Genomic DNA, 9,082 nt, shown 5'->3' with positions numbered 1-9,082 from the left:
GCCGCCGCCATCAGATAGGATACCAAGCAGATAGGATACCAAGGGGCCACAGATGAGGGCTGGGAATACAGATAGGGGTAGGGGACACAGACGGCCACAGTTGGAGTTACGGCCAGCATAGACAGAGCATGGCCGGCAAAGTTGGAGACATGGCGCACACGTGGGGAGAACAGATCAGGTTAAGATACAGATGAAGGCAGGGCCGGCACAGATGGGGGCAGGAAAGGGACAGATGTGGGGCAGAGACTGGGACTAAACAACCGGAGCAATCACTGGCAAAGGACCACTCTAATTGGTCCTTTGCCAGCGTTACTGACTCTACACTGTCTGTGATAGCGGCAGTGCAGAGGCAGAAGCTTTAAGCCAAGTGCTTTACATCGCTTGGATTAAAGAGCTGCCATAATGTTTATATACGTGGTATCTGCATATAGCCCATATATAGCTATATGACAGCCGTGAAGGGGTTAATCAATGTATACATTAAAAATACAATTTACTGTAGCTTGCAATGTTTGAGAGGCCAGTGATTGGCTCAAGCAGTCATGTTCTTTTTACGACATGTCATTGCTGCAGGGAAGTAATCAATCACCAGGAAAGACCTTCAGTGAGTATTGTTTTTGTTTTGTTAACGTTCCTCTTTGCCCATTTTCTTATTTTATAAACCCCAATGTGCACAATGATAAGCAACTTTGTTTTGATAACAATGTGATAGGAAGAATAATTTGATGAGAACTGCAGCCTAGGACATGCTGTGAACTCCGGCAATCTGTTCATGCAGAGGAACAGACTGCCAGAGTTCACTGTGTCTGGCATAGCCAGATACCACCATGTACCCACAGATCTCCATTCACTGTAATGGGATCCGGTGGGGATCTGGCCGCTTTCCAGCATATACACTGGATTTCAGAGAGACAAAAATTGTTGTCTGTAGTGTTTTTGTACCGCTGAAAGTCAGAATATGTGCCTGATACAGTGATCAGAGTGCTGGAGTTCACAACACATAAACTGACGAGCAAAAGGGTAACAATGTTTTGAACTTTTGACTTTGAAGCTCCATATCTCACCATCCACTACAGCTTCGAATGTGAGACTACCATCATTTACATTTTTATTATTTTGTTAGTATTTTGTAAATCCACCTTTGGCTTTCAACACTGCCTGAATCCTTCTGGGCATGCTCTCAATCAGTTTCAAGCATGTCATTACTGAAATTTGTTCCCAGGTCTCTTCTACGCGTTCCCAATGTTGGTGCATACTGGTCGACTCACTTGGGTATGAATACAGCTTTTTCTATATCCACGAGTGTTTGATTCGGTTGAGGTCTTGGGACTGTGGGGGCCAATCCAGCTCCTCTACTTCATTGTCATTGAACCATTTCTTTGCCAATCTTGGCATATACTTTGGGTTGTTGTCCTGCTGGAACACTACGTCATCCTTTTCATACCCATAGTACTCAAGTATACGAAGTAACTCTTCTTGTAGGATACTCACTAGAGATGAGCGAATTTCATATTTTGAAATTCGTTCACACTTCGTTTGGTGATAAAAGCAGAATTGCACTATGGATTCCATTACCACGGACCATAAAGCAATTCTATGACGGAATGCATAACGGAATGCCTTTAGAGGCATTCCGTTATTCATTCTGTCATAATAGAAGTCTATGGGCTGCAAAACGGATCCGTCCCATTTCCGTTATGCAGGGGAGTCCTCTAAAGACATTCTGTTATGCATTCCATCATAGAATTGCATTATGGTCCATGGTAACGGAATCCATAACGCAATTCACCTTTAACCACCAAATTAAGTGTGATCGTATTTCATAAGCAGAAATTCGCTGATCTCTAATACTCACATATACATGTAGCTCATCATTGAGACCACCATCAATTAGTCAAGTATCTAAGCATATATCTTTGGCTGTGAAACAACCCCATAACTTCAGGCTTCCTCCACTGAACTTGACAGTTCCTTCAATTTCTCAATCCGTTAGCCCCCTTTTCCCTTGTTTCTCCCAGACCCATTTTCACTAGTGATGATCGAACACCAAAGTATTCGGGTGTTTGGCCCGAACACAATGTTATATTAGTGTGCTCGGCCGAGCACCCGAGTATAATAGAAGTCAATGGGAGACAACCAGGCACCCCCTGCTCTGAAGAGGGGAGGGTGCCTGGTCCATTGGAAAAGGTCAGAAAGTAACAGAAACACCACCAAAAATGGATCGGAAACACCATGGGGACAATCTGGATGCATCTTGGACTCCCAGGTCGCTGCTGGGAACCATGTTGTCCGAGTTGTACGCCACTTTTACAGACTGACAAAAATATGCACAAAACCCCCCCAAAAAAAGCAATTTTACAGGAAAAATAGTTAGAAAACATTCTTTCCTGTATATTCAATTGTATATAACGTGCAAGTGCTGCAATAAAATTACAAGGAAGAGGTACTCCGATGCAACCTGTATATCACATAAAGGAGGGCATCATTCACATTGTGGTACAATTGTTCATGTAGTGGGACTCCTACACTCATAAAGCATATGCACTAAGTGAAAGGGCTGCCAAAAATTGCAAGGAACTGGCACTCCAATACACCCTTTGTTACACATAAAGTAGGCCATCATACACAGCCTTGAAAAATTATGATTGATGGCCTGCTGGTGACCCTCAAAAACATTTGGAGCAAGGGCCTGCTGATCTGACCATCTAAAACATTAGGGGTGAATGCCTGCTGCCGCATTGGTGACTCTAGATAACATCTGGCCGACTGCACGTCCCCGTGACGGCGACGATCCATTCGGATGCCTGCCCTATCAACTTTCGATGTTCTTTTCTGCGACATGGTGATCAAGGGTAACGGGGAATCAGGGTTCCATGCCGGAGAGGGAGCTTGAGAAAAGGATACCACATCCAAGGGAGGTCAATGGATGAAATCTGATTGGGTGGAGAGGGTGGGTGAAGTTATTAAAGCAGAAAAATTGAAGGAAGGCAGGAGGCGCGCGGCAATTACCCACTGCCGACTCGGGGAGGTAGTGACGATAAATAACAATACAGGACTCTTAAGATGCCCTGTTATTGCAACGAGTAATAAAAAATTACAGGGAATGTTACTGCAGGATTTTGGATGAGAAAACGTTTTACAATAGAGGTCCTTCTGCAGCTTTGTTGACTCTAGATAACTTCTACCTGATCGCACATCCACGATCCATTTGGATCTCTTCCCTATCAACTTTCGATGTTCTTTTATGCGCCTACCATGGTGATCATTGGTAACGGGGAATCAGGATTCCATGCCGGAGAGGGAGCCTGATAAACGGCTACGGCTACTACTTCAAAGCAAGGCAGCATGAGTTGCGGGCCTGAAGGTGAGCTGACCCTGTAAAAGATTTTAGGTACGGGCCTGCTGGTGAGCTGACCCTGTTAAAAATTATATGCTAGTGGCTGTGGGGGAGCTGACCCTGTAAAACATTTTATGCGATGGCCTGCAGCTGAGCTGAACATGTAAAAGATTTAAGTAGCGGTCCTGCATGTGAGCTGACCCAGTAAAAAATTTGAGTTGCGGGCCTGCAGGTGAGCTGAACCAGTAAAAGATTTTAGGTGCGGCCTGGTGAGCTGAGGTGGAACCGACAAACCCAATTTGAATTTGATGACTGCATTAATCTGCAGGTGACCGTTATACAGCTCCACAGATTGTTTCCATCTGCATCTTTATATACAATCTGGATGAGGAGGAGAAAACAAGATTGTTTTTTACCCCGTTGACAGCAAAAATGTGGATAGATTATAGGAGAAAAATTGTTTTCTGTATTTTTTTTTTTTTCCTTATTTCTAAATTTGTTTATTTTCTACATTTTTTCCCTATATCTAGGCCTGACAACCACACAATGTATTGAAGTGCAGATCACACAATTCACGGATTACACAATTGACAGCAAAAATGTGGATAGATTATGGGAATTTTTTTTTTTTTTTTCTGTATTATCATTTTTTCCCTATATCTGGGCCTGACAAAACCACAAGGTATTGGAGTGCAGATCACACAATTTACGGATTACACCGTTGACAGAAAAAATATTGACAGATTATGGGAGAAATGTTTTTTTCTGTATTTTAAATTTCTCCCCTATATTTAGGCCTGACAACCACACAATGTATTGAAGCGCAGATCACACAATTCACGGATTACACCGCTGACAGCAAAAATGTGGCTAGATTATGGGAGAAAAATTGTTTTCTCTATTTTACATTTTTTCCCTATATCTAGGCCTGACATCCACACAATGTATTGAAGCGCAGATCACACAATTCATGGATTACACCGTTGACAGCAAAAATGTGAATAGATTATGGGCAAATTTTTTTTTCTGTATTTCATTTTTTTCCCCTATATCTAGTCCTGACAGCCACACAATGTATTGAAGCGCAGATCACATTATTAACGGATTACACTGTTGACAGCAAAAATGTGGACAGATTATGAGAGAAAAATAGTTTTCTCTATTTTAGCTTTTTTCCCTATATCTAGGCCTGACATCCACACAATGTATTGACGCGCAGATCACACAATTCACGGATTACACCGTTGACAGCAAAAATGTGGATAGATTATGAGAGAAAAATAGTTTTCTGTATTTAAATTTTTTCCCCTATATCTAGGCTTGACAACCACACAATGTATTGAAGCGCAGATCACACAATTCACAGATTACACAGTTTACAGCAAAAATGTGGATAGATTATGGGGAAAAAATAGTGTTTTCTGTATTATAATTCTTTCCCTATATCTGGGCCTGACAACCACACAATGTATTGAAGCGCAGATCACACAATTCACAGATTACACCGTTGACAAAAAAAAAGACAGATTATGGGAGAAATGTTTTTTTTTTCTGTATTTTAATATTTTTTTCCTATATCTAGGCCTGACAACCACACAATGTATTAAAGCACAGATCACACAATTCCCGGATTACACAGTTGACAGCAAAAATGTGGATTATGGGAAAAAAAATATTATTTTCACTAATATTTCTCCTATCTCTGCCCCTGACACACAGAATGTATTGCTGCACAGATTTCACAAGTCACTGCAGACACCTTCTATATAGCAAAATAATCCCTATTTTGAAAAGCATAAAAAAAAAAATTTTAGTACAACTTTGCACAATTAAATTGCTGCCACCACACACAGTAGTCCTTAAAAGGACTTTTGGGTCTTTGAAACGTTTTTAAATTAAATTAAAATTGCGATCACAAACTCCCTACACTATCTGTCCCTTCATAAGCGCAGCTCTCCCTGACTCGCAATGAGCCAAACCCTCGTCATCGGGTGCTATATAGCACCCAATGACGAGTTCCGGCCAGCCAATCACTGTAATGCCAGCAGCCAACATGGCTACTGGCATTACAGTGATGGAAGTACTTACCTTCATGTTTATTGGCTGCTTAGCAGCCGCAAAACATGCGGGGAGGAGACTCGAGCATGGCGTTCGAGCACATGTGGTACTTGGCCATTTGCCAAGCATAGCGATGCTCAAGCCGAACAAGTATTTGGCCGAGCATGCTCGCTCATCACTAATTTTCACCCATCAGAGCCGTATATTGACTTTTATCTCATCGCTCAAAATTATCCATTTCCAATCTTCTACTGGTCGTAATTTCCGCAAACTCAATCCGATGGATCTTATGACAATATTGAAGTCGAGGCTACTTCACCTTTTTTGGGCCACCATTCCAGACTTATGTAATGTGTGGAGCACGGTGCCTGCATGGACACCTGTGATCTCACTATCACAAAGCATACGAGCCACATACACTGGCATTGTAACGCCAGAACTGATAGACCTTGTGATGAGCCGACTTGTTGACTGATATTATGCCTGGACATCTATCTCTTGGCTTTGGAATGGATGGACGGGCTTCATTTCACATTCTTCAAACTGTCATGGCACTCACATGATGCAGTTTGGCAATTTTCTTGGCCAAAATACCTCTATCGATTAGCTGGATGATGCTGTCTCTCTTTACTTGGAAAATCTTCTTCATAGCTGCTCCTGGACTCAAACCAGTGACCCTTCACTTGGGAATCAACCTAATAACACACTGAGCTATTAGCGAATGTGAGAACAGGTTGTAATTTGTAGTGTACAAGAAGAAATGAGCAATAGCGATGTTAGAGCTGTTTGTGCCGTACCAGAAGTCCTCCAAGGCAGTCCATAATAAGCAATAGAAGTAAGGTGCTGACTATAAAGGTTAAAAAGCATAGTCCGTACAAAAAGTGCATATAGTTAAATTGCAGCACCTGCAAGAGAATACACACAATGGGTACAATACTTAAACGTTGCAGAAAATTTAAAAGGTTAGTGAAATAAATTCAGAGTCTCTTCTTCAGCGCTTGAGGATCCATTGCAAACTGGAACAAAAGTGCAAAAGAGTCCTTTGTAATCCATAGGAAATAAGGTAATGTCATTTGTAATCCAAATGGAGTAGTAAAGTAATTTGTAATCCACATGGGTAGCAATAGAATATTTGTAATCCACATGGGTATAAGAATAGCAGCACAGGTCATGAGAACCTTTTTAGCAACAGGGGCTCTGAAATAATCTGAAAAGGGGGGGGGGGGAAAGGGAATGGAGCGCTATTGAGCGCAACTTGGAAGTAGAAGATAGTTGGGGGGAGTCCTAACTAACATGACCATCCGGGTGAGGGCAAAACAAAGGCAACCTGAAACATAAAAACAACGCCAACAGGCCCTCGCCCTCACCCTTCAGGTCCAGTCCACGGAGTGGCTCCCAAAAGTCACAGATTCTTTTGATGAGGATGAAGCTCAAAGATGCTCCTTAGAGGAAGGACCTCAGATCCTCCTCGCTACCGGAGCTGCTAGAAAAGCATATCAAAGGTTGGTCCTGCCTTTTAAAATCCACATGGGCCACCGTCCTATAGACACACAAAACCTGTCCTACTCACATAGCAGGACAAGTTACTTCAGAACACTGAGCTAAAGAGCTGCCTCAGCCTCCTTTCTGCTCTACTTGTCAGGGATTATAATTCTGAATATAGTTTAATATGATCTTCAGCTGAATCTCTGTAGGAATGGAGTTCATGAGGAGACAAAAAGTACAGAGAGGAGGTGAGGATGTGGATAATGAGCAGCAGCACTTGTATACAGTCGGTTACATTACCACAGCCTCACATTACCACAGTCTGTCCTCTTTGTATTTCATGTTTCCACATGAATTCCATTCCCACAGAGATTCAGCTAAAATTCTTATCAGCTGTATATTCAGGATCATAATCCCTGACAAGTAGAGCAGAGGGGAGGATGAGGAGGCCCTTTAGCTCAGTGTTGTAATCCAAATGAGCTTCAGGAACCGAGGCACCAGCCGGTACCAAACCCATCCTCGGATTACTAATTTAAAATGTTTTTAAAGGTTCAGAAATGAATATCGAATTAATTCTCTGAAGTTTAGCACAACTTCAGGTGAAACAAAGTTACGCTCCGCTGAGCCAAAACATTTTAATGCTGTACAAAGTTATTGAATGAATCGACTTTGGATTGAGGATCTGAAGCTTGATTTGCTCAAGACTAATCCCCACCACACTTATCATCTTCAGCACTACTTTCCGGGCATAGAAAAACACTGAAATCGATGCCAACAAGGGTCTGGTGAAGATTTCAGTTCAGGCGCATGGACTGCTGGATACCGCTCCTAATTTATGATGAGGCCTGGCTTATGCTGCCGGGTGATTATAAATCTGGCCCTGTATGTTTGTCACCTTATAGGGATATAGCCAATATATCTTTCACATGTTTCATCTGAATTCCCTGCTCCTTTAATATACACCTCTCTTCAGTAATAATTTAGGAAACCTTGTATGTGGCCCTTTAACTGGCCTGATTGATGCGAGAAGCATCTTACTATTGGTGAACAAATATCAGTTCAGCATATCGTTTCGAATTTGGTGTCCTCCCCCTTCCTATATTGTCATTAGGGAGATGACTAAGTGATTGTTATCCCTTTCTTTGTATACCTATTACTATTTTGGAGACATTTGTTTGTGATGGTCCCATCACATCTCTGGCCTTCTTTGTGGGTGCCATTTTTTCACAAAAAAAGCATTGAGTCTACTGGTAATTTCTATCTAATCAATGGTCTCATGCTTTACCGATTATTAATTTGCAGTTACTTTATCTCCGGCACTCCTGTAGAGATTTTGCGTCACAGGATGCGTACCATTAGGAAACTGGAGGTGATGTATGAGAACTTCCGGTATCGGCATTTGAACCATATGCGGTTCACGATGCGCGTCACGTCACCGGAAGTGACGTAGACAGGAAGATATGCGCTCCAGAGTGCGGTCCGGACACTGGAAGTAATCCTCTGGCGTCCGGACATCAGGCCTGGAGAAGCGCTTCAATTAAATAAATGGCGCCACAACGGCCAGACACATCTTGGCCCAAGCATTTTGGTTCTTGTGGGGACTCCATCACTTGTTCACATGTAAGTAGGACCCGGTTTTCTTGTTCAGATATACCTTAATAGATATTTTCTTTGCAGGACATGGGCCTTTTACTGATTGTGCGTATACATTCCCTTTAGGTATCATTAGTGGGACAGCCCTATTCCTGGTGGTCCACAAAACCTGTTGTTTGCAGCTAAGTATCATACTCTGTATCATATTTGGTATATCTATCTTGGTATTGAGATCACCACCTGATGAGCCTGGAAAGTTCTAGATGAAACGCGTCAGGGTTCTTGTTTTTTCTCTTTTTAGAGAGTGGCAGTGGTATCCATTCACTAGGATAACCATTTAAACTCTATATGTTAACTATCTTTCCCTTATTAGGGTCTATTAGGGACCGGATAGCATTAGGTTCGGGGACAGGGAACCTCCACCATCAGGGGGTCGTCCTGGGCTAAGCAGTCTGTAGGGCAACTAGGGTAAGCTTTCTCTGCCCTGCCCTCTCTATAAGACCTTGGTCCCTCCCCCAGAACCTCTTTTTCTATCCTGTCACTATGAATTTTTTCTCTTAGGGGTTACGACTCCCCTGTAAAGAAATCTTGGTAATTGTAGTGCACAAT

Source organism: Bufo gargarizans, chromosome 2, assembly GCF_014858855.1.
Source record: "Bufo gargarizans isolate SCDJY-AF-19 chromosome 2, ASM1485885v1, whole genome shotgun sequence".
Lineage (NCBI taxonomy): Eukaryota > Metazoa > Chordata > Amphibia > Anura > Bufonidae > Bufo > Bufo gargarizans.
Note: the sequence above shows the minus strand (reverse complement) of the source record.